This window comes from Geospiza fortis, unplaced genomic scaffold (assembly GCF_000277835.1).
Source record: "Geospiza fortis unplaced genomic scaffold, GeoFor_1.0 scaffold194, whole genome shotgun sequence".
NCBI classification, from domain to species: Eukaryota; Metazoa; Chordata; class Aves; order Passeriformes; family Thraupidae; genus Geospiza; species Geospiza fortis.
In genome coordinates this window covers 7,476,953-7,504,696 of record NW_005054322.1, presented here as the reverse complement: position 1 = coordinate 7,504,696, position 27,744 = coordinate 7,476,953, and positions in this window count along the sequence as shown.

The following is a 27,744-nucleotide window of genomic DNA, read 5'->3' as shown; positions in this document are numbered from 1 at the left end:
TGTTTTTGAGTGGGAAATTATTTTGGCTGAAGGCCATACTTTTCTGTATTTCTATGTATTATTTACAACAAAGAAACTTGATGCAAAAAACTGGGGAAAACAGCCATGGGGTGATCATAATAAAGCATTTTTTTAATGAAACAGGTAATCAATTTAAAAAAATAAGAGAAAACTGTAAACTAGTCCTCTTTCCATTGACTAGACACATCTTTTTGTAGCAGCTGGAAGCAAGCAACCAAAGAAGTCAATCTGCAAATTTTCATTTGGACAGAGGGGATCTCCATGCTCACCACACTGATTTACAGAGAAGAAACAGAGCTGTTTGTTCTGTACTTGTAATTCTACTGCTCCCATATCAGCAAGGCTACTTCAAAAAATCTGAAAACCTGAAAAGTGAAGCAGGGGTAGTTGAGATAAAGAACTTTATATAAAAACCATGGATTATGCTTAGAAAAAAAGGTTTTTCTTGGTGGTTTTCCTCTTCCACCTTCTTCACAGTTGCACATTTAAAATGATCTGCTGCCAAAACTCAGCTAAATTAAATGGAGAAATTAAATCAGTCTGGATAAAATTGTAAGAGCAGTTTTAAACTTATATAAATTATAAATTTATAAGAACGTCTTAATGTTAATGTGGATGACAGCATATATTTGCACCTTTAGAATAATAGTTAGAGGCTAATAATTAATAAAAATTAAATAGGTTTAAAACCAGGGCCTAATTTTCTATTGGTCTCCTGTGGCAAGTGAAATATTACGGACTTACAGAACAATGCATTATTCCCTCTTCCTGTCCCTTCCAAGCTTTCCACTTCATTACCTGTGTTCTTCTATATTTTTTTTTTCAGTTTTTTTTTTTCATTCAAGGAAAAGTTTTAGCAAATGAAAAGGTTTTGTGTTCTTAGTAAAGTATTTAAAAATTGTGACTTAATATGTGGTAGCCTGTTACCGAAAATCCTGTCCTACAGTCTTCCTGCAGGCCTTTTTCTGTATACACTACTGCAGATTATCTGGGTAGCTCTGAATTCTCAAAGTCTCTCAGGTCCCAGCACTTAAATTATCATTACTACTTTGGCTTTGAGGCAGAATAAAACAGAGAGACAGGGAAGCTGTCTGCATGGAGGTGATGTAGCAATGATTGCTTTGTCATTAAGTAAGCTGGAGACACCAAACTCCATAACTGATAACAAAGGTTGAGAATACCACCAAATATTGTAACAAATTCGTGATTTCAGTATGCAGAAAGTTACTGCACAGCTTCTGCAGCTTTCTTCACTCATATTAATGCAAATATTTATATCTCTGGCAGATGAGTGTTAACATTTCTGGTAGGATTGTTTTAAGCTTACTTTTTGCCTGCTCTTTCAACAAGAATGAACTTTGGATAGAAAGTTTTCAGAACTTGGAGATGCTTAGTTTTCCGTGTGCCCTGGATTAGACTGTGCATGTGTAACAGATTTGCACATGTGCCTCTGACACTTCTCAAGGACTTCTGGACATGCAACAGTCAGTAGGTGATTGCTTGGAGCAGTAGGATGGCAGGGTATTGCTGTGTAACACTTCAGGCAAAGCCTGAGAAGTAGCCTGAATAGCCACAGTCTGTTTCTCCTTTGAGTCATAGCCCCAGAGGTTCCAACATCAGCTATGTTGCTTTAATCCAGTCTGTGAAGCTAGGCAGCTGTTTCTTGTGATTGTTTCCTAGTACTTCTTTTATAGTATTTTATTTTTTGTGCCACAGTGATTCAGTTGTGGGAGAAGCTTAGCAAGATTCATTGGCACCCTCATCCCTTTTCTGTGTTTACTAGAATGAAGTAATTGACATATGGGAGCATTTATGGTATTGTGTCAGACAAACTAGACTGAAAGCAACAGACAGATGTCCAGTGAGTTAAATATGCAAATCTTGAATATAAATGATGAATTAGATTAATGAACAGATGAAAAATGACCATATTAAAAATGACTGGAATCTGATCTCATTCCTTCTGGGATAGTTTTGTGTATCACATTATTATCACAGAGAAAGCATGTTTCTCTTTTAGTGTTATTCTGGATAACTGGTACATTCTTTGTTATTATCTTGCTATGTTTGAATGTGCTTTTCAGTGCCTAAATGGAACTTCTCAGTAGGTACTTTCTGAATATTTGTCATTCACACTCACTTTAATCACATAGCACTAGATGGTAACAGGAGTATTGATTCATACTCTCAGTAAGTTTAAAATTCTAACAATTGATGTAAAGGTGTCTGATCAAAGTAACAAAAATAAATCCTTTCTTTTCTTGCATATATTTTCATCACTGAGAACTGCATGCAGACACACAAGACTTGATTTCGAACCACTGGAGATTGTAGGGTTTTGCTGGGACATAGCTGAAGTGATATTAACAATATTAAATGCATTTAATTACAACAGAAGAGATTAATTTCTTTCTAGCACACAGCCTAGTATGAGCTATTTTTTTAAAGCCAGCGGAGAAAAGTAGACTGGGGTCATGGCCAGGGGCCCACTCTGTCAGCATGCCTCTGGCTCCATTCATGCCATTGCTCTTTCTGTGTCTCTTTTAGCAGCTGCTGGAATAAGCAGAATCAGGTTCCACTGTACTGTCTGTTTCCTTGGAGGGATGCAGGAGCATGGAGAACGTGGAAACCTCCCTTTTGGTGACAATTCAGGTTTCTGTTGCATAAAAATACCCATTTAGCACAGTTAACAATGCCTGTAATGAGCTGTACTGCTTGCAGCAGGAGCCCAGACAAACAAGTTACTTAGTTACTTAGAAAAACAGAATTAAGGAAGATAAATCCTGGTCTTAGTCTGCTAAACATTTACAGTCAACAAAAAATGAAGTGTTTACATGACAGGCTGTGTCAGGGTGTGGTGCGATAAGCTTCTTCTGCATTTCATTCTTTACAGCTACTTTAAAAAATGTGAAATAAGAAAAGAAAGAAAAGATGAAATAAGTTAAAGATGAGCATGCAGTTGTAAATATTGATATAACTGCTTATTGTCACAGAAACGCAAAATAATTATTTGGAAGTGACATCTGGAAATTGTCTGGGCCCATATTCCTACTTAAGCAGGGCAATCCAAAGCCAGTTGATCAGGACTGTGCCCAGTTGGGTTTTGAGTGTCTCCAAGGATGGGGACTTCACAAGCTCCCTGGGCCAGGTGTGCCAGTGCTTGGTCATCCTCACAGCAAGAAAAGATGTTTCCTGATGTTCAGATGACATCTCTGTGTTTGAGTTTGTGCCCATTTTCTGATGTCCTTTCACTGGGCACCACTGAAGAGGCCAGCTCTGTCCTCTTTAAACATTCCCTTCAGGTGTTTATAGGCATGGATAAGGTCTGCCTGAGCCTTCTTTTCTGAGGTCTGAACAGTCCCAGTTCTCTCAACCTCTCTTCATAGGGGAGATGCTCCGGTACCTGTATCACCTTTTTGGCCATTTATTGCCCTCCGTACTGCATGTCCATGTCTTTGTTGCATTCATACATCCCACATGGACACAACTGTCCAGGGGCAGCCTCACCAGTGTCAGAGGGGCAGCATCATCCCTTTTGACCTGCTGGCAATGCAGTGCAGGTTAACCTTGGTTTCTTTGCAGCATGGGCATACTGTTGGCTCGTGTTCAACTTGGTCTTCACCAGAACCCCCAGGCTGTTTTCTGTCAAGCTGCTTTTCACCTGGTATATGTAGGTGCTTTTCACATATACCTATGCCTGATGTTGTCCATCCCCACATGTAAGACTTTGCACTTCATCTTGTTGAACAAAGAAATTACTGAAATGATTTAGAAAGAAAAAAATCTCTTAAAATGTTGTAACCACAGGGACATTCCTTCTTGAGGTACAGGGCTTTCTTTACCCAGTCAGGTTTTCTCCTACTGGTCTTGTTTAGTTTGTCTGTTTTTAGACAGTTTTTGGAGGAAAAAACAATAGCGCGTTGAGTTGAGGAATGTAGTTAAAAGTATTTTGTGGTGAGCCCTGAGATGTCACTCTTAAAGTCTGGGTTCAGAATATTGTTTGCAATCATTGCGGGTCTGCAAGAAAACCACTTTCCCTTACATTCTTATCAGTATATTTCGCCTTCAGCCTCAACTCATGAAAAAAAGGAGAAAGTGAGGTTAATGCCTTCCCACTCCTTTCACCCCTCTCATGTGAGGGCAGCTGAACTTGCTATTTCTCAACTAATGAAGTAGCAAATTGCAGCGTCATGATTTAAAGTAAAGCATCACTAGCTTTCATCTCCTTACATTCCACAATCTTTACTGGAGCAGTTTGGAGAGTGATTTGTAAGTGGTTTAGTGCATTTATTTCCTTCCACTGAAGACAAGGTAGACTTCTGGGGTTGAAGTTTCATCAACAGCCCTCTTTTGTTTTGTCTCCATTCAGGAATCAGAGCACTTTAATCCTAAATTAGCTCTTCAGAGGAACTTTGACTCAGTACATTTTAGTGTGTCATTTACCATAAGAGTCCCTCCGTGTCACCTGAAACTTCCAGTCACTATGACAACACAAATCATAACAAACTGGTGAACATCTGAAAGAGATTACAAAAAGGCAATATGTAGCTGGATAGTTTTTTAAAGAGATTTCATTAACCTATTTTCAGAACAAGCAGAAGTGCAGGGCTTGGGAGTGCCCCTGCTCTGTGAAGCTGAGTCATATGTGAGTACTTTCACTGTCAAAATGTGAGCTGGGTTTATGACCCAATGGTGGGATGTCTTCCAATTGCTCAACTTCCACTTGTGCATGAAGTGGAAGGATGTGGTTTTGGATATGGCCTGTTGTAGACAATGTCACCTGGTTTTGGCCATTCCCAGAGGACCCATTGGGAGGTGCTAATCTACCTTTGTGGGAAAAGTGGTGCTAAAGAAGCAGAGAATACAGCTGCATATATGTCGGGACTCAGGACATTCCTCTGGCTGCCCTGGAGGACTCAAGACCCTGGCAAGGGGCTCAGAGACCTTGGCACACAGTCAAAAACACCTGTGCCTTTGATTTTAGTCCATGGAAAAAATTACCAGCTTTGTGTGAAAATTTACAAGCCACAAGAGTTTGAGTAGAATGATAGTTAATTTGTCACAGGGTGAAAAAGTAGAATTTTGGGGTTTTAGAATGGGGGTTCAAGAGGCAAGATGGAGGAATCTGGGCGTGTCCTGTCCTTCTTCTCCTTCTTATTGTCCTCCATCATCTGCTGTGATGGTGACACTTTTTAATTGATTTATAGTACAGACAGCCTGTCTAACATAGGCTATAAGTATTGGAAAATTATTGTAAATAAAGTACATATAGTTCGTGTAAATATAAAAGGAATGTAATAGATAAGAGGAAATAGACAACCTTGAAAAGCAGAACTGACAAATCTCAGCTTCTTCTTGGGTTGGGGGTCTGGGAAAAAAAAGACTTTCTAATACCTTGGGGGTCATCTCAACCACAGAAACACAAGACATTATGTGTATTGAGCATTGGGAGCTACTTTCCAGCTGTAAGATCGATAGAAATAGGTGCTTTGATTTACACACTTCCTTTTCCAGCTTCCTTTCATCGTGTGAGCAAAGGTTGTGTACATGCTGTGATCTGCTTTTTTTCTGACAGTCTGCTGGTATGTGCTTCTGTTTGAAGTGTTTATTTTCTCAGGAGAGAAGAAAATATTAGTTTTGTATAAATTTAACAGACATTTGTAGCAAGAAATTAGTCTCTGAGTATTTCCAGGTTAAATATACTGTAACTAAGAAATACTTGTGGCTCACAGAGATAATACTTTGACTTTATTATTGCAGACAAGTGAAGTATGCTACAAAATATTTATCTGTGGGAACAGTGAGGTTTGATGACTTCCTAGGCATTTACAAATTAATGTGAGTCATCCTTACAATGTGTTTGTTTCCTTGCATGAGGAAACATAATCAATGCCTCTCATTTCAATGGTTCTTTTTTACAGCTAAAAAACTGCTTATTTGTGGTGGTGAGATATCAGTCTGACTAAATGACTAATTCAGTCAATAAAGAAGGTCCTGTGGGGAAGGTGGGAGTGAACTACTTACGTGAGAATTGGTCACTGTTTGTTAGATGTCAGAATCAATCCAGATTCCAATTCCTATGAACAGAAGCCCACATTTTCCAGTAAAACATGAAGCTCTGACTAAGAAGTTTGATTCCTAATTGTGAAGTTATTGTCTCTCTCCTTTGGTATTACAGAAACTTCTTTGGGGCCTACCCAAACAATGGCAGTGAATCCAAAAGCAGTTAAGGTTTTACTAAGGCATCTGGACTACCACTGCTTGAGACATGTAAAACACCATTACGACAGTCTATTAGAAAGCCTTAGAAAATATCCACAGAGAATCTGCAATGGTAAAATTTTGTATTCCTTTAAAATCCTTTACTAACTCATTTAGGTTAGTTTTTAATAATATTTTATTGTGTAGAGAAAATGAAATAAGGGGAAACTAGAACCTGCTTTGTGCTAGAATTTGAGTGAGTCTTTAAGTGGGTGGCCACATTTCACCTTCCTTGGAAATGAAGGCATGTATGTGAGTCTCAGTGAATGGGTTTAAATGCCTTGTCTTGAGGTCAAAGATAGTCAGAAGCAGAAGACTGGATTTCCTGTCCCACATGTCATGCATAGGACTCACTATGAACTCTGATTTATGTGCTTCCTTTTCCAGTTTGCATTCATTTTGCGAGCAAAGGCTGTAAATACACTGTGATCTGCTTTTTCTGACAGTCTACCAGTATGTGCTTCTGTTTGAAGGATTTATGTTTATTTTCTCAACAGAGAAGAAAATAATTGTTTCATATAAATTTAAGGGAATTTGTAGCAAATAATTTTTCTCTTTTATCTCTATCTTCTGTGTATTCTAAGTAAAGTTTTAGCTTTATTTTACAAAACTTACTTCCCTATTTTTTTGCACATCTATGTGCATTCTGTGTATGAGTGTTCATGTGATGAAGAGCCTGTATTGCTGTATTCTCCTTATATCACTAGGACAGCTATTCCAGCTCAGCATACTCTATCTCATTTGCACACAAAATTCCTTCTGGGTACTTTTTTTCTAGTTTATCTACTCTGCACTTATGGGAGTTACAAGTTAAATTCTGTTAATGACCAGTTTTCCAACAGAAAATCTCCACCCCTAAATTTAGGAAATCTTTCTTTTATTTCGAATATCCAGGAGCTGTACATACTTCACTAAGTCTAACTGGAAAAGTATAGTCTGTAGCTTCCTAAATTATACCTGGTTCAGAATTAAGGCAAGAATTCATGGATAGAGATTTCAGTTTCCACAAGCATAAGGACTTTGTAAAGGGAGAAGCAGGGTAAAAAGCAAACAAGCAATAAAAGTCAAATAAAAATGCTAAAGATGTTTGCACACTTGACGTGTCTACAGCTACTGGCTTAGAATGATTATGAGTTGTGCCAGGGACAAATAACAAGTTCATTGCTTGCACATGAATCTTTAAAGGCCGTGTGTTAAGTTAATGGGCTACTGATAACTTATCATATTTTATGTCTAGACATCCAAGCTAATGTGAATAGGAATACTTTCATGTGTTTTTTCCCTCTGGTGATTTTCCCCCCACAACTGTGCTCTTTTTCTGCTTCAGTGCTGATAAGAATAATAATGGAAACGTTCTGTCAAAAAAGACAGGCAGACATACACACCAAACCCCCCATTACCTTTTCATGATGTAATATAGAATATGGAGCTTTGGCCCTTGCAATGATGTGTTTCAATTTGAATGTGGTCATTTCTTCCTTACCTAGAATAGGTGATGTATTGTTTATCTCTAGAGTTATCCTTGAGGGGCTTAGAATATTTAGGTCTTGTTTTGCATCTGCTGTAGTACACTTGGATTATAGATGGGTTACCAGATAAGAAAGACAATTCTCCTGGTCATACATTAGATTTTTACACTTTTGTAGAGCTATTCAGTTAGACAAAGTTTTAAATCAGGAGGAAGGTTCTTGAATTCATGGTGATTTAGCTTCTCTTGCAAGTGGTTTTCCATTAACTTTGTATAAAAATTCCTTTAGAAGCTCTTCAATTAGCAAGGTTCCCCTACTGAAAGATTGAAGAATGACAAGACTGGGAATTGCCTTAAAAACACTATGGAAAATTAATCTAATTTATGTAAGTTCCAGCTATCCAGCATAGTGTCTTTTGACATTTTCAGGCCTGTCAGGGTCGAGTGGATGTTGGGCTGCTCTGCAAGGAACACAGAGCCTGTAGAGACCCTTGGAGAGGAGCCCTGTCCCATGGTCCCCAAACAAGAGGAGCAGAGCAGGTCTAGGGGTTATCAGGGCAGTAAATGACTCTCATTTCTAGACCAGGTTGTGGTGACTTGGTCTGAAGCCACGCTGGGAAGGCAAGGCAGCAGGTGGTCACAGCCACAGGCATACCTGTGTGCTGCTCAGACAAGGACTGTGGGCCAGGATTCAGGCCAAAAGCAGATCCCAAGCTGGGAAGAGGTTCCCAGCGAGCATCTCTTGGGTCTTTCTCACTCAGCTCTTTCCCAGCAGCTTCACCCAAGGTTCAGCCACTGTACCAGAATTGGTCATGAGCACCCAAAGCCAAACTGTTGGCAGTGGAAAGAGGCTGCAGAACCTGTTGATACACTCAGCAGGTTGAAGCTGAGGAGAAATAAGTCTAGTTGGTGGTAATTTGATAACAATCTGCAAAAGAAGACTGTTAAAGAGGTGAACAAAAGACGATTCTTAAAAGCTTGGAACAATTAATTTCAATCATTAGCTCTCTTTTTTCTTTTAAAGAGATAGTTGCTGATAAACTGAAGATAAAATAAACAAAAGGAAGTATCTTCTACATAGTGATTTGCTATATCATGAAAAACTTGTGGCAGCAGAAGTCTAATTCAGAAGTAGGCCAAAATACTTCATCTCCTTTGTGGAATGTAGATCCCCAGATGACAAGTAAACTTCATACTCAGGATGTGACTTTTGGTTCAGGGACACCCTAAACCATCGGCTGTGAGCAGTTTGGAAGATGTGCCAGGGAAAAAATGTCTCTGCATCAGGCATACTTGTCACATATAGTAATTATGCTGAGATAGTTAATCATGCCTTCATAATATTAACATTCACTATGATAATATAACTTAGCTGGACATGAGTCCTTTAACTCTCAGGGTGTTAGAAATAATGCAGTTTGCTATTGCATATCTTCTCAGTTTTACAGGTGTTAACATAAAACTTGTCCTTCAAACAAACTATGGGTTCCTATGGTACTTCTAGTTAGTTTCAAAAGCTCATCAAATTATTTAGGGTCTCAGGCCAAGGGTATCTAAAAGCCATCCTGAATTTCCTGGTTGATGATTTTCATCTCTGCACAATGAAATACTCATGAAGTTTTCCTGGCAATGTTGGAGGATTTGAAAAGAAGTCACTGGGGAACTAAGGATCATTACAAATGTCAGCATATTATTTTTCTTACAATCTGGCTTTTTCTAAGAAAAAATATATGTGACTCTGTATTTTAATACAGAGTGGAAATAACTCCTTCAGTAAAACCAAACCTCAAACCTAATAAAACCTGAACAATGGCAGAACAAAGCTGTCCTATTTGTGTCTCCTTTGCTCTCCTGCTCCTGGGGGACTGGTGGGGAAAATCCATAGTATTGCATAGTCTTCTGTTCCCTTTTCTTTCCAAATTAAAGTAGCTCAGATTGTACTGTAATAATCACAGAGGAGAATAAATATAAAACAGGACAAATGTCCCAGTTTATGCCCAAACTAGTCACTTTCCACCATGTTCAATCAGTGAAACAAACTAATAGCTTTTTTTCCTTTCCTTCCATGCAAGAATATGCAGAGAAATTTGGAAGTCCACTGTAGACTGAAAATGCAAATAGGGTATTAACTTATGACATTTAATTTTTATATATAGTAACTCCTAAGATGTCTTTACATTCTTACTATGTTTTCCATGAGTATAGATCTCAAGATTTTCTATTGGGAAACTTATACAGCAACCCTCCATTTTACTCTTCCAGTCCTCTTTGTAGAAATAGGGGTTTTAATATTATCTTGTCAGACAGTCAAGGAAGATGACTTGATGTGATGTCAAATGACTGTACTCTGAAGATATAAGTAAATAGTCCACTGCTGATATATGAAAAGAAAAGCAGCAAACCACATAATTTCATCTTCTTCTGAGGATAAATTTTCCTTAGATTTGACTCCTTCTTACACAGAACACCTGACATCTTTTGGAGGGAGAACTGGAACCTTTAGAAACTCCCAAATTAGCTGCAGAATTCTCAAATTCTACCTGCCCTCATAATTTCTAGCCATGCGACATGAACCTGAACTAATGCAGCCATGCACAGTTGTTTGCCTTTGCGATAGGAAAAAAAATACTGATATACATTCAGTGTGCACTCAGCGTACTTGGCCCAATATGCATGAACCATGTGATTTTATTTTACAATAACTATCCCAGAGGAGTCACAGTAAATTGCCAGCTGGAGCTCATTTTACCACCTCATGGATAGTTTATAATGGGAAGAGTTCCTGCTGAGGCAGTGTTTCTCCCCTTTCTCCATTTACATCTTTCAAATGAAGTCCTGTGATCCTTAACGGTGTCTTTTATCACACACTTTCTTATGAATCTAAATTCAGATGTGAGTCCACCATGGGTGTAATATGTCTTTTGTCCCAGTTTGCGTTTTCTCTGGCTCTCATATTGCTGTGTTGGCAACTCACAGTCTCCTGATACTGGTGTGCCATCATAGTGTTTCTCCTGCTCCTTCTATGCTAGAAAGGTCTGAGGAGCAGATGGAAAATGTTTACTTGTCTCTAGGTTCAGCCTAAAGTCATAGCCATAGTGTCAGACTTGGTTTGGGGAAGCAAATATGGACCCAATTCCTGTATGTGACCCGATCTGGGGATATGACATGTGGACATGCACATCACATCTCTTCACCACTGGGTGGGTTAATGAAATAATGTTAAGGATTTGGGTCTTCAAATGCTTAATTAGGAATCTGCTGATGCTGGTGAACCCATTTTGATTTGAGTCCAATGCTAAGCATTCTTGCCATGAGATATTGGATTTGGGGTTAACCCTATGCTCTATATTGATACTTAGATCAAATTCCATTGATACTGTTTACTCCTTGGCTTTCATTTTCACATCTCTAAGTAGTCCATAAAATTTTTATTGCTGAGTGTCAATGAGATACACTTTTGAAATATAGGTTTTACCCGGGGAATTTTGCTGTCTACTTCTCTGTGCATATTTCAGGTAGAAAGAACTTTAAATTAAAAATTCTCATTAATAAGGAAAAAGAAATTATATTGAAATGTATAATATAAGCTTTTGAAATAATACATAAATATATGTATTTATATGAGCTTTGAAGAAAGCTAAGAAATGTATTATATAAGCTTTTGAAATCCTGCTTTATGTTGAAAAAATCTGAGACACAATAATTAAAATAACCAACACCTTGCTCTAAATATCTGCAGTGTAACCTCAGATGGGGGTTCAGACTTTTAACATTTTGGTTAAAATATATGGATATTTTGCTAAGGCACTACTTACTCCCAAAGGCATAAATAATCAACAGCAAGGACTGACTGAAGACCTCATGCTCTGACAATATAAAAGAGGATCAGATGCCTGGATCAGGCAGCAGAAACTGTATGTAACCTCACAGCACACATTATGTCAGATCCCAGAATGGCCTAATTAGTAACATTTGAATGAAGTGATCTAGTGCAAATAATTGACAGATAAGGCAATTTTTAATCTCTGTGTCAGAAGAGTAGCAGAATGACTGCGAGGTTAATTTTTGAAGTTAGCTCCATCAATGCTCACAACTCTGAAAAATGGTAAGTCTGTGTTGCTGCAAAATTGGAATTTTACTCCTTGTAGATGCTGTGCTTTATTCAAGTCTCACCATGTTTAAGCTGGTCAGTGATGCTCAGTCACTTTGGGCATGAGTAAATGTGATACTGGATGCTTTGCTCTTTTTGCATGTGAAGCTGAATATGAAGAACTGGTGGGCCTTAACTTTGCTCTTTTACAGAGATATTAATAGGGATTTATGGACTTACTGAATGAAAGCAAAAAGTGTGTGTATTACACATTACATGCACATTAGTTGTGGTAAAGTGCAGGAAAAATTATTATTGATGTGTTTGTGGTATGGTTGTTGGTGGAACCAAGAAAAAGTTTTGGGAGAAAATCAGGCTAGAGGTGATAAACTACTTCTGCACTTGCTCTCTGTTTTGCAAATACTTTAGCTAGCCTTTGAAAAAAGCAAAGATGGAATTTCACTTCTTACAGTTATATAACTCTGAAGTACTTAGTTGGGCTTTCTGGAAATGTGTTGAGGCCTTACTGTAGGCTCTCTGGGCTCCAGCTGCCTTTCTTTAGGCACATGGGTCATCCACAGCTTCTTGTCACACCTGCCAGCTCTGTGTCTTCATCACTGTGAGTAATTGCAAAATAACTCTAGGTACCAGTGTCCAGACAACTGAATCTGCTTGTCTTGCTTTTTCCCTGCATCTCAGAAATGGGATTTTTAACCTGGATCCTGGCCACATAATCTGTCCTCAAAGTCCTGGCCTCTCAGTCCTGCATCTTCGGCAGCTGGTGGAGGCTGCTTGGAGTCTGTCCAGGGTAGGAATGTGGATTTCCTCTGCAAGAAAAAACAGGGCATGTGGGAGGATGAGGTGTGTAGGCAGGGAACACACCCACTATGATGAGAAGCTGGGATATGGACATCTGGGCCCAAGAACTGGGATGTGTACCTATCTGAGAGGACTGGATATGGTCTAGACTATGTCTAGACATGATCTAACAAAAAGTACTAGATTTTTGGCTATGGGGAGCTTGAAAAGTTCCCAGTTTGAGCAGGAGGGATGCTGAATCCTTCATCCAGCTGCTTCAGGACAAATTAATAATGGAAAATTCTCAAGTATGGTAGTTTTCACAGCTCTGCTGGTAATCTGGCAGTCTTACCACTACTAGAGGTAGGTAGCTTTGAACTAGATTTGTGGACATGAAATGAACTCCTATTATTTGTCATATTTAATTGCTGAATTTGGTAAGAAAACTATAGCTCTAAAAATAATGTAGGAAAAAAAATTATTTGTACCCTTAGCAAAATAACATATTCATACATATATAAGAACATTTCTATTCAGAAAGACATTTTTCAAAATAAAAATAAAGTGCTCCTCCTCATTCCTCCTGACAATTCCCAACCCATCAATTCCTGTTTATGGTCAAGTTTCAGATGATGTAATTCAACCTCTTTGTGAACAGAAGTTGGGCTGAAAAGGAGAAAACTTTTTTTTCAATTCAACAAATCTTTTTTAGATCCCGGGACTCCTACAGACAGAGTATCAGGCTCTTCATTCAGTTATACAAATATAAATCACAGGACTGTAGAAGAAGGTATTGATAGACATAACTATTCTTCAGAAAACCAGGGGGAAAAGTTCCAGAATACTGGAATACTGGAAGATTGTCATGTATGTCCTTAAATATTAGAAATCTTATCTTTGTCATTAAGTATTGTACTCAGTGACGTCCTTGGTGACTCTTCAGTGAGCAGCATTGGTAAATAGGTCTGAATGTGCTGTGGGAAAACCACTTTAAGTTAAATCTACTGTGAATCTCTTTGAAAGTACATGCATCTTCAATCAAACATTCAAACAGAACATCTCTTGTTGATAGGAAGAGTTTTATGACTCTGTATCAACAAGATAGTTGATGGCTTCCAAGAAAATGATGTTACCCTGAGATTAGTTCACCAATCTAGAGAGAAACCTGTGATTGGAGTGATAAAGAAAAGGGAAGAAACCTGATCCAGAGTTCTGTTGCTGACTTTCAGGAAGGTTTTCCACACTTACTATGTCCCAGCTGAATGTCCTTATTGCTAGCCTCTTATCACAATTCTCTGCAGCGGCTCTCCTTCTGGTCTGATGACTCTTGCATGCCTGATCCCACAGCACATAAATCATGTCTCCTGAGTGACCTGCTATCCTGAATCCCAGGGCTGTCTTGTGGAAGATGTGGATTTGAACCTCTTCTGCCTGAAGGAAGCCACTTCATTGAAAGTGCTCTTGCAACTTTGTGGAAGGTAGGAGATGTGGCCAGGAAGTCCCTAACCCTTCAGGGGAAAGAGAGGTAGCTGATCCAAAATGGATCTAAGTATCAGTTTATCTGACTATAGAACAAAGAAACAGGATCTCCCTTCAGAGGTTTTCAGACACTGTTGCTTCTCTCCCTGATGTCCCAACATGATTGGGAGCTAATTTATTAGGTCTAACTTATATCCCTGAGGCAATCACTGAATCTAAGAAAGCTGGATGCACAAGATGGGCAATGAAGATGCACATTATGAATTACATGTAAGATTAATATAGGCCTTTTATAGAAACTCTTTCCAAATAGTTGTCTTTAGTGGGATACATGCAGGCCAGAAAGAATAAATTTGCCCAATTTTCCCTCTTTCATTTGAGCTGAGAAACTCCTAATATTTCGGCTTCACTTGTCTCTGCAATGGCACATTGAACCCATTTTACAGCCTGATACCTAGTGCAGAAACATTAGGCTAATCTATCTTTCTTTTCTTCTGTTTCCTTTTATTTTATTTGGCTATCATTTTGTATAGGCTCTTTTCAAATCATTGTAGATTTTGCAAGACTGGATTTAATTGGTTGTCGTACCAAAGGAAATATTTAATAATTTTTGATCACAAAAACCACTGTCATTTGTGAATGAATTGACAGTGAACCTCTTCATCCTTCAAACCACTGTGGGCTGTTCAATATAATGAAGCCAAGTATTCATTTTTCCCTTTGAAAAGCATCCACAAATATTTTTTCAGCTTCACATGTATATGTTTCACATGTAATGATAGATCAAGGGGTAATGGGTTTAAACTGAATGAGGGTATGCTTTGATTAGATATTAAAAAGATGTCATCTGCTATGGGAGTGATGGCCCAAAGTGGTGGATGCCTCACCCTTGGAAGAGTTCAAAACCAGCTTGGATGGGGCTTTGAGCAATCTGGCCTGTGGAAGGTGTCCCTGCTCCATCCAACCTGGCCTAATGTAGCTTCTCTGAGGGGAATTTTTAATTATACTTTCGCTTCTTCCATAAACTTTTGCCAGTTCCAAGAGTGAATTTTCCCTCTGAGGCAGACTGTGATGCAAAATCCCTGACCACCTCGTCCAGGCAGCAAGCAGAGAGGCTGCTAAGGTTCTCAGCTGTCAGCCCATAATTAGCATTTGTTTAACCTACATGTTATTTACACACTTGTTATGGACAGCTTCTCCAGGAAAGCAGTCCTTTGACCTTCCCAGCTGGGACTGGAAGCAGGGAGTTCATTATCAGGGCTGATGCAGGGTGGGAGCTCCCTGCAGAGGTGTGGCTTGCTTTGTGCAGACTTTCTGCAGCAAAATGAGGGAAAAGGCTGCTTTTTTGCTGTGTGTCACAACTACTCACAGACTTTGGAAAGGTTGCACATTAAAAATATTAGAAAATCCAAGCTCTGAAGTATCAATTCATTCTTCGAAATCCAAAACCAGCTTTGTTTCTGGTTTTTGTTTTTTTGGGTTTTTTTTGGTTTTTTTGGGGGGTTTTTTTGTTTGTTTGTTTGTTTGTTTGTTTTTGCTTTTTTGGTTTGTTGTGCTTTTTTTTTTTGTTTTTTGTTTTTTTTTTGTTTTTGTTTTGTTTTTGTTTTTGTTTTTGTTTTTGTGGTTTTCTTTTTGTCAGGGAGGCAAGGGTTTTTGGCAGACTGAAATTTTTCTTTATGGAACCTCACCTGTTCTCATAGCATTTAATCCAAGAACCACAAAAAGCAATTGGAAAGTGCTACTAGAGTTTTGTCAGGCTTCTGACTGGGCCCTTTACCTTGAGCTGGGAGTGTCTATACATAACATCAATAACAGGGTTTGGTACTGGTAGCACATGCAGGAGGGATCACAGAAATTAAATCTAACCCCTGTTCTACGTCTGAAAATCTTGTGCTACACAACTTTGGGCAGGGGATAAAACAGAGGATCCCCTGCACAACAGGTAGAGATAGTAGCACTTTCCTATCCCAAAGAGGTGCTCTGAGGATGAACAGATGCACAGGTCGGTCTGTGAGTAGGGCTGTGAGCATCACTGTCAACACTGAAAGACTGAAGTAGAGGGACCAGAACTCCATAACCCCATTCACGGACAAAGGGAGATCAGTCCTGATGTATTAAATTTGTGGCACACAAACTTCAAAATCAGATTTCTCGCTCTCAAATTTTTCTAAAAATAGTTGGTTTAAGTAAACTTACATTTTTTACATTATATCTAATTTCACTAATTACATGTGGTAAAGATTTATTCTAGAGGCAGGTTTGCAAGGCTGTCTATAATATAGTAAATATAATAATCTGCCTGCTTTGTTAATATGTAACAATTAAGTAAAAGCTGTAAGAAATTGCTCTTATTTATGATCAAGTCTCTCTTGCCTGTACAGCTTTGGAGGCTTTGTTTTGTTGGTTTAATTTTTAAATGATATAATATGGCAATTCTTGCTGTTGCTACTTACATTCTGAAATTGCTGTTGTGATAAAAAATACCAAACTAACAAACCCAACCCAATCACCCAAGTGTTTTACCCTTATGCATTGGGTTGTCAGGACTGAATGTGTTTCTTTCCCTGGACTGCATTCCTTTGAAAAGGACAAGTCAGCACAAGGTGGTGCTAAATAGCACGCCATTAATCTTTTTCTAATATACAGCCCTGAACGGAGCTTTGGGAAAAGGCAGTTAAAGGATCTTTTTTTAACTGCCTGATAAGAGATTTTTCTTTTTTTATTAGTTAATTTATTTACTTGTCTGTCATGATTGGGAGATTTTCCCCAGTAAAGCCTGCTCACTTTGGCTATCAAGGATGACAGCCAAAACCTTGGAGAGGTGTGGGCCCCCAGTCTTTGGATAAATGAAGCAATGTCTTTTTAAGCTTTCCTTACAGGAAAATGGAGGCATTATCTACTTATTTTTAAGTGGATGGTGGTATTTTTCACCTCTGTTCCACAGATCTTCAGGTTTTGTGAGTAGTTTCTGAGAAAATCTGTACATCGTGTGCTGTGGGCTTAAGTTACAGGGTTCTGTATTTCATTTGGACAAATTGCTAAGGAGAGGTTGAAAATACAAAATGGGTGGAGAAAACTGGAATGCCTGAGCAGATTCAGGACTGGCAGCTCCAGGGAGGATGGGTGCCCCTTCACCCAAGAGCTGCTCTGTTCTGTGTGCTGCTGCTCTGCCAGAAGAGAGGAGGGATGTAGTGTTTGACTGGCTGCTGATCTTTCTGCTTTGTCTGCAAGCAGAAGCACAAATTAGATATTTTGGTTTTTTGGCACCAAATAGCCTCTTCTGAGAAAATGCTCCTGAGATGCAAACTGAAAGGGATGGACATTATTAAATACTCTATATTTTAGGGGAAGGCAAAATGAAAAAAAGTCTCTAAAAACCCCCAAAACAAAATTGTGTTTTTGCAACTAAACACAAATCAGATCAGCTGGAGTAAATTAGCCAGTCATGCACTTGCTGATGCTGTGTTTCTCAAAGAATCTTGACTCCACAGATATTTGGCAGCATTTCGGTGTTGTATCTGCACCTCAGAGACTTCCTTTCATGTCTTTTGCCCTTTAAAACATGTGTTATAGGTAGGAAAGGTGTCTAGGAAAGCCTGGAACATTATTTCTTTTGCAAAACAACGTAAGTTTCAGAGGGGTCCTATTTCTTTCCCATCATTTAAATCCCATTGTCAGAGAAAGCTTCCTAAGAAACTAGGGGAGCAGTTATTAGGCTTCCTAGAGAGGTGATCAATACCCCAAGCCTGTCAGTGTTTGAGAGGAATTTGGAGAATGCCCTTAACAACATGCTCTGACTTGTGGTCAGGCAGTTTGAGAGGATGATTGCTGTAAGTCCCTGCCAACTGAAATATTCCATTCCATTCCATTCCATTCCATTCCATTCCATTCCATTCCATTCCATTCCATTCCATTCCATTCCATTCCATATAATGAATAGCTAACTTTCTCTCCTAATTTGTTTGGACAGGAATTGAGCTAATGAGTCAGAGGAGGTTGGCTGTATTGTCTCTTATATGGACATAAATTAGTTAATATACACTAATATAATAATATTACCAGAACTGAGGTTTGAAATCCAGGCTGAGTAACTCCCTAGTTCTTATAACCTAATTTTCCACCAGAAATTCCCCCAGATCTCTAAAACACATTTGTAACTGTAGTAACACATTTTCTGTTGGAAACAAAGTGCAGATCATGACTTGTTCTTCCTGCATGCCATTGACACTCCATTTCATTAAGAGACATTAATTTTGTTGAGAATTAATGCTTTATCTATTGACTCTTTACCAAGCTTGAAAATGCTGTTCTATGTTAGCATTCTAAATCATGTTATTTAACTATTCATAGGCATTTTCATCAGAAGATGAGTCTGGACAACTCATCAGGATCTGAAACATCCAAATTTATGGTGAAGTTCTTTAGGTGATTGTGGTATGAGCTGTTGGAACAAAATTTGGCAGGCATCAAGAGATTAGACATGTTTATATAGTGGGAACACTGAATTAGTTTTGGATAAGTACCTGGACTTCAGAATATAGTTCAGTGACTGGAGTGAGCAAGACATTCCTTCTTCAGATAGGTTATCCCACAAGTTTTTACTGGATAGACGGATCAGAAGTCTGCTCTGATATGGCAGTCCCTGCTTTGTATGTTTTAAGCATCAAGTACAGAAAAGATCTGGAAACACAAAGTGGCATTTTCAAGGGTGAGATCTGATACTCCTCATCTGTGTTTTTAGTTTCAGCCAGGAGTCTGAGTGGCTGAAACTCAGACACTATTAGACAATATAGTGGAGTTCAGGGGGGGTGGTGGTGGCAGCATTTTCTGTTTGTTCGTTTTGTTGTTGTTGTTTGGTCTTTTGGTGGGTTTTTTTTTGTGCTTGTGAAGAACATGAATTAATATACCAATAATCTTCCCTTTTCTTATGATCTGTCCAGTTTTTCAGATGCGAGTCTGTGGATTTACAAAGCTTGGACTGGTGACTTTTTATTTGTCCTCCATCCCCTACCTCAATTTATTTATCACCCATTTTGACCATTAGTAGTAAATTGCTTTCTTGTTCACCTAAGTCTCAGGTAGGCAAAGAGATCTACTTTGAGTCCATTCAGCACCAAATAATTAACTTGGTGTACAAGTAGGTACATTTCCATTCAGGAAGGCAAGAGGGAACACATGAGGAACTAACTCAGTTTCTTGGTTAGAGGGCATGTTTCTAGGAGCTATTTCATAAGGCAGCTTTGCAGTTACTGAATTGGCACTGAAAGCAAGTAAAAAAGACTAAACAAATCAAACCCCAGAAAATAACAGTTTTATAGATAATGATTCTCCAACTATCAGGAGAGGCTCAACAGAGAAAAGGCAGATGGTGGAGAAGAAATCAAATTGATTTCTACTGATCTCTTTGCTCCTGTTGATACTATTGCACTGCTACTTGTTCGTGCCAGTGGGAGAGAGAAAGTTGTGTTGCTGAACACCACAGCAGGGTGAAGATCTTCAGAAGTGCTCTGTATAAATTGAGAATGAGTTTACTTTGTTCCCTAACCTGGTCCTTCAAACTGACTAGTGAGAGATTTTGCTTGATGTTGTAACTATTCTCACTTAGCACAGCTGAGTCATTGCTCTCTTTCATCTGCTTTTTTTCTTGTAATTATAGGTCTGCATACAAAGGTGTGAGCCTTTGGCATCTACATTGCCTCAAGCGATTAAAGTGCTGAAAGAGGAGACATTTTCCTCATTTTGTAATAACACTGCCTTCGATGAACGCTATAAATCACTTGGTCCTTATGCTGATTTTCCTTTGGCCTTCTGGTGTCCCTCCTGCAGTCTGGAATGATTGCTGCTATGAAGTACAGTTTGTTTCTGGGAAAATCATGCTGGCACTTGTAGCTTGAGCTCCTCTGGAGGATACAGCCTATTCATGTACAGAGAGGCCTAGTGCTTCACTTGCTGGAAAACTGTCAGTTCTCTCTGGAGTGTTAGTAGCTTAAGTTACAAGTGACTGCATCTTTCAGGCTTCCAACCTCTTATTCCACTAGGATATAAGAATTTGACATTTTGATTTTTTGTTTAATGAAAGCATTCTCTTACCTATATCTCAGCTGTTCTGACATTTAAAAAAGAAAAGAAAATATATATTTTGGAAACCAGAGATCTTGACTATATAGGAACATTGTTTTCCATCCATCCAACAGTGTGACGCCAAGCAATTAGAAAGAAGAGTAGCATTGGCCTTCACACTGGGTAACAGTGAATAAAACATGACCAAATATTAAACAAAAATTGTGCCCATAATCTTTGATTCAGATCCCAATCGGAACAATTTCCACTATTAGAGGTGCTTACAGCTAAGTCTTGGGTTCAGTCTAGGGTAAAGGGATGGATTGTTTGAACGCGTGGTTTGCAAATGAGCTTGGGTTTAGGTCCATTTCCTCAAGATGGACATGGCCCTTTGCATATGATTGTTCTGGCATACTGCTGCTCTGCAATGTTCTTTAGTGTCCATCAGATCTTGAGAAGCTTTTCTGGGTGGCTGCACAGTTCAGTTGTGTCTGAGCAGGGCTGCAGACACTGCTCTGCTGAGTGCTCCCCTCTGAGGTCTTAGAGGATAAATGGGCTGAGCTCTTGCAGACTGAACTCATAGCAGCTGGTGCAGCTTTACATTGTGGACCCTACGCTGGAATCTCCAGGGTCAGCTGACAGCAAGAGAAACCCTTGGAAGCACGAGGTCTTCAGGAGCCACAGGGACGGGTGTGGTGCAATGAGTAACGGTATGTAATGCATGTGCAAGGGGCCTCTGGAAAATACCTGAGAGCACCAGAGATCTCAGCAGGAGATCTGTATTTATCTCTGCAGCAGGAACTCTGTATTTATCTCTGAGCTGGAAAGAGTTGCTCATTCAGTTCACTATCTGGTCTTAGTGGAGCCAACATCTGAGAAAGATATATGCAAGGTCAGACAGATAGCTAACCTGCCTTTCAGAAAGTTCTTCCTCCTCCTGGCTGTTTCATTACTTTGTGAGCTAAGGTAAGAATAATATATATCTTTAACCTTTTCAAAAAGAGCTTTGGATGTTCTTATTATCTGTATGAATGTCTAATTCTGCTTTTATTGCTGGCCAATGCTTGAATGCATCACACAGCAATGACTCACACAGTGTAATGGTATGTCATGTAAAAGGCACCTCTGTAAAAAATATTTCTTTTCTACTGCACTACTTGTGGATTTTCTTCTTATATTTATGGAAGACTTGTTTGCAAGAGGCTTCTTTCAAAACTTATCTCTCAGAAAGAGATCACTTTCACATGAAGGTCCAGATTCTCATTCTACAGCCGTGCAGTTTAGAAGCACTAGCCTTACATGAGAAATGGCGCACAGTCTGCAAAAGCATGCATTATGGATTTTTGCTACAGCTGCAGGAAGAAGGAAAAAAACATACAGGGAGTTGCAACAAGTTCCTTTAAATAATACATGGTCTCTTGATTTGGGAATGTCTTTGAATTTTTTTTCATTTTCACTGAGTTTTTAGGCTAAGAGAAAGGTTTTTTTTAAAAGCTGTAGCAGGCTTTGAACCAGCCAGAGTAGCTGGGAAGCTGACACTCCTTTTCAGTAACTACTGGCATTGCTCATGTGCTCAGGTATTCCATGTTAACTGGTCTTGCTTCTGTCCTCTTGGGTCCATGGTGGTGTGTGTGAGTTTGTTAACCAAGAAAACTCATAAGAAATGTCACAAGAAAAGTGCATTAACCACGAAAGCTCACAAGAACAGCTGAGCAAGACAGTGATTTCTATTTTTCATCAGAGGAATGGCTTTTCTCTGTTTTTTTTCCATGCAAAATATTTCTCTCATTCTTTGAGGAAGATTGCATTCTTCAAATTCTTCAGAAATCCCTTCAAATGACTCTGCTTCTGCCTGGTAGCAGTTATCTTCACAGGAGCTTCAGCTTTGTTGGTTGGCAAAGAGACTGGTACACACAAAGGAGCCTACTCAAGTTTCCTGAACTCAGCAGAAAGTTTCTTCACTTAAAATAGCAGATTCTGGACATGATTAGTCTTGTCTGATGGACTTTTCAGAATGGAAGAAGATCCATTAATAAGTTTTTCAAGAGTTTGTTAAAATATTATATTAAGACTAATTTAGTTTGCAGCAGGGTGTATCAGAAAGTGAAAATGTCCCTGAGGTAAGGTCACAAAAGGGCTTGCAAGTCTAACACAATAAATGGAAATAGCGGGTTATATTGACAGATACAGTTCCTAGCAGATTAAATGTAAAACTGGGAAACTGCTTCCAAAATTTTTTGTCCTATTTTTAACTTCTCTCATTAATTTATTATGGAATTAATTTACTTCAGTGAAACTCATCTTATTTAGACCAGCTGGAGATAGGGTCTACTATATGCTGTTGGGGAGAAGCAGGAACACATTTGAAGACATTTGGCAAAAATTTTCAAGTTATTCTTGTTGCAAGTGTGAGCAAATGTCTGTGCCTGAAGAAAGTAAGGAAGTTACCTTCATCCATGGCACTTATTTATTTAATGGGTATTTAATAACTATGCATTTAATGCATGACTTTCACTACATTTAAACCCAAAAACAATGTGAAGGATTATGTTGAACTTAAAAGCAAACTACAGGTTTTTCTGCTTCCAGTGCCTTTGAATATTTTTTACATGTTTTCTGTCTGTACAAGTTCAATTGACTGAAGGATATGATTATGCTGGAACACTGTGAAATGAGGAAAAAAAAGGCACACCAATACTGTCAAAAATTAGTAGGTTTCTGTAGCAGTTGAATATGTGTGAATTTAGTTCACTGAATTTAAACTGAAGGCTAGGTGGGTTTTCTGCTGACAGGGTTTGAAGGCAATATGGTGCATTTCTTCCTTCCTTTCCAATGACTAATGGAAACCATTATGAATTTGTATGGAACCATAATTGAAATCACATGATTTTAAATCACTGTAATGCTTGAATTTTGTCTTCATGAAGTATATAATCTATTATTTCTTCTCTCAGTATTACTATATAGGAATATTAATACTTGCTCCAATACTGTGAAAATACATACAGGTCCCTGTATGTAGTGGGATATTTCTTTTCTATCCTCCAACAGCCTTCTCTTTCCATGCCTTGGGAGCCCTAACTCTGCAATTTTCTTTCAGTACATTTTCATCTGTTCCAGTGAGCATTAATTCCTACCACAATATCCTCCCAAATTAATTCCCATCACATTATCCTCCCAAATTCTTACCCTTAATAGTATCTTCTTCACTGCTGAATGCCACTGCTGCACCTCAGCTATTTAGCAAGCTGCCTTACAAGGTGGGTAGAAGAAGGAGTTGCTAGGAAAGGGATGGGTTTGTGCTACAAGCTGAATATGGGACTGCAGTAGTCTATTGATTTAGACAGAGAAAGGAACATCCTTTTTGTGTATCACACAAAACCCCCATTTTTTCGTGTGCCATGACAAACCAATATAAAAACCAAGAAGTCATAAAAATGGCTTGAATGGGTCTAAAGGACACAACAGCCAAAGGCATTTAAAAAGGAAAGAATTTGTAGACAGCTGAATTTAAGGTGTGAATGAGTGAGTTGCCCAATGAGTTTTATGTAAATATCAAAAATTTTAAGAGAAACTAAATGGCTTTACTTGTACATCCTTGGTTCTTTTCTTGTTTAAAATAATAATAAGAATACTCCTGGTAGCAGTGAAATAATTTACTCCACTATATGAAATGTAATGTGTTTTATGATTTATTCTTCTGGCTGCCTTCTATGGACAGCTTTGCCCAAATTCTGTAGAGCTGAAGGCAGTGGATAGTGGCATGAAGCCATGGAACATTAGTTAATGTAGCAAAACAGAAATGCAGGAGTTATTGTAAGTACTGAAAATCTTGGAGAAAAAGGAAAGTAGCTGAAGAGAAAAGCTGAAATAGCCAGTATATTAACTTGATAAGCCTAATGTGAAATAATGTGTGGATTGGCCTGATCAACAGCAAGAAGGGGAGCTCTCTAAATTTGGCCACACACCCAACTGTGATTGTACACACACACACAGATTGTGTGTACACGAAGGGATTTCTGGAAGAGCTGGTAAGTTGAAACTGATTGTGCGAGTCCCCCTGGCAACAGATCACCTGATCAGCCATGAAAATGCCAGGGAAAGACCCCCCATTATTTTCCCTAGTCCCACATTTTTTTTTTTTGCTATTTCAAAATTAATCGATAATAGAGGGCTCTCATAATTATCATCTTTTTCCACTGTTTCCTGGAATGTCCGTCCCTCTTTTAGATTTTGGCTCTTGTCCAAACTACTACAATCTCTTTTCGCCTACCACAGGAAGAAGTGCAGTTCCGCCACCTTAATCCACTGGAATTATTCAAAAATGGGCTGCCTCTGAAAACATCTGGCTGTGTTTTAGCACGCTGTTTATCAAACTTGCATACTATTAGGCAAATACAGAATTATGAGTAAGCCATACCAAAAATGAGCAAAATAATCATGCTCATAGAGCAAAAAAAGAAACAAGTAAAAATTTATTTCATTGGAAACTCATAATTTTTCCTTGAAGAGTCATTATGTAGAAGTATGTTTGGCTTTATATGTATGCCCCTGTGCTCAATATAGGTTTGATTTAGGGGAAGAAGAGAGGGAGAATGGACAACACAGGCCCTCTTTCACCTCTGCTGCTCTGATGATCTCAGTTTCAGTGATTGAGTAATTCCTAATTTGTGCAGATGGCAGATGTAGGCTCTGGGGTTCTCTGGTTTACCAGTTTCCAAGAACTGGCTTAAGAAACCTTTTTTAAAAGTTCAAAGAGCAATGTTTTGAACCTCTGGGATACATTGTATTTTAAAGGAAATAATTTCCATGTCCTTTGAGATTTGGTGCTCAGTTCTATTTCACTCTGGATGAATTACAGTGTAGGAAGGCAGAAAAGGAAGGTATTAGTATTTAATCCTACTCCTATTTTAAAAAAAGTGGTTTAGAAGGGATCAAATTTCTTCTCATGCTCTACTGAAGACTAGCTAAAAGATAATCCTCCCTTGTTTTTGACTCTATGATTATGGGGGCATTATGGACGCATTATGGACGCATTATGGACATTCATACTGCAAATGCAGCTGTCATTGAAAGTTCTGATGTGAACACAATGTGAGCTCATTAGGTGTTTACATTCAGAGCAGTACAGGGTCTATCTTGCTTCTTGGTTATGATAGCTGGTTCCAATTTTTGAAGTGTGTTAACTGTTTCCAATGAACAGTACATTACATTAACTAGGTACATCATGTCGTCAGATAGCTGAGGACCTGCCAGATTGTGAGATACGTTCATTGCTCAGACCTTCTATCACGAGTAGTCATTTTTCATTAGTTGCCCTGAAATTTGGTGAAAATCGATGAAGATATAGCCATAGGTGAATTTTGGTCGTTTTTGAGGAGACTTGACTTTGCTTTTAATTGACTTTTCCTTTTTACATTGCAGATTTTATTAAATGAAGGCAGATTATATAATATTTGGTAGTGAAAGGTCTATTCAGTCTGCACTTCAAGACCACTGAACCATGTCAGACCTGTAATTAAAGTGTGCTCTCTGCATCTTCCTTAGGCTGAAATCAGACCTAGATCTAGATACAGCTTTTCTGTAGCATCCTTCCAGTTAGAGCACAAACAGCACACGTCATTGCTGGACGCTGAGCAGAGGCAAACCGTTCACACCCACACTCATCTCTTGGATGACCTTGCAGCACTCGGTGGGGGAATATATCCAAGTTTCTTATCACCACAGGGAGAGCTGGAGGGAGAACAGGAAGAGAAGCATCTGTTTCTCCCCTCTTAGAGCACTGGCTGTAGGGTTAGGGGCGCAGCTAGAGACCTTGAGAGCTTATTAGCACTTCCAAATGTTTCATTTCCAAGTCTTACAGCTAATGGCACATGCATGTCCCATCCTTTGCTGCTTATGGAAAAAGACACACTTGAATAAATGCTCTGTAATAATCTGGGGAGTGGGAAGAGGAGAAAGAAGTACCTAGAGAAAACTTGTTATCACAATTAATGTGTCATTAGACTGCCTAATACTTTACTATTGCCCTAGTAATGTTTTAGATGAAAATTTATTACTTCCTATCATTTACTGATTATACTATAATTTACTGATCACATCCAAGACCCAATTAGCATAGGCTTCCTCACCTGAGGAAGTAATAGCTCTGTCTTTGCTGTTTCCTTGAAATCCAGGTGGAAGATGGAAACTGCAAATATCACCATGTGTAGTGGTTAATTAAGCCTCCAATTTTATAACAATTTTATAATTACAGAACATCAAGGAGAACTATTTTAACTCCTCCTAAATCATTAAGTGTGCAGCTCTCTGGCACAGGGCATGTCCTGTCCTGGCTCCTTATTGTGAGCTTTCAACAGCTTTTATATTCAAATTAGTTTTCTTTACAAGTTTTAGGGTCCTCTCAAGTTGTTCCCTTTTCAGTCAAGCACTCAGACAGAATGACACTGTTCCTATTCCTTTATAAGAATCTCAAAACAACACAAATTTTATTTTAAATCTTAAGTGTTCCTCCCACTGCCCTATTTTTCACTACTTCACTGCATTCAAATACTATAGAGATGTGTCAATTGACATTTTTTTCTAATTAGAAGCAGCCTAACCTTTCTTAAAAGAATTCTGCCAAGTGTCTTGTACAATATACTGGCTTTAATTCACAATCAGATGAAAAAAAGAATGTATTTTTAGTGATCATTTATTAGACATATAAGTTTCTACTTTATACTTTTGTATGGTGAGAATATGTATTCTTTGATGCATTTATTTCACAGAGCAGTCACATCACTCTCATATCTTACACACCACTTCAGATCCTCATCTGAGCAATGCTGCTCTTAAGCAATGGTTTCCAATCCACAGAATGTGGGCAATGAGCCCAACATTACTCATGGTACATTTGTTCCTATAGATTTTAATTTCTTTAACATGACGTGAGATCAGAGTGGCACGTGTCCTCTGAAAGCAGCACAGACACTCTTAGTCACACTTTTATATACCTCTCATAGTTTACAGATACTTTCCTATCTACTCTGGAATATTGATTATATTTTCCAGGGAAACTTTTTGACTGTTCAGATACAGTCTAAAGAAAGAGTATACATTAAAGGGTATTAAAGTATACATTAAAGGGTATTCTGCACAAAAAGATCACTGTATTTTTGTGGGTACCTCCTATCTCCTCTTTGATTTATTAGACATGAAAAAATTTCCTATAATGAAAAAAAAAATCAAGTATTAAAACATTTATTGCTCCAGTTGAAAACATTTTGAAAAAAAAGTCTTTATATACATACATATATATATGGTCTATATACTATCTGATAGAGTTTATAAATTTATTTCCTACAGTGATCAAGGGTGAATACAAGCCCTATGGTGTCATTTGCTTGGATGCGATTTCTGGAAAAATTATGTTATTTAACTCTTCTTTTAGTGCTTGCTCTTCCTCTTGTCATTACCTGGTACTATTCTGTGCTATATCTATCTATATCTATTTCTATATCTAATTTATATCTATCTAATATATATCTATATATCTATATCTATATAATCTATATCTATATAGATA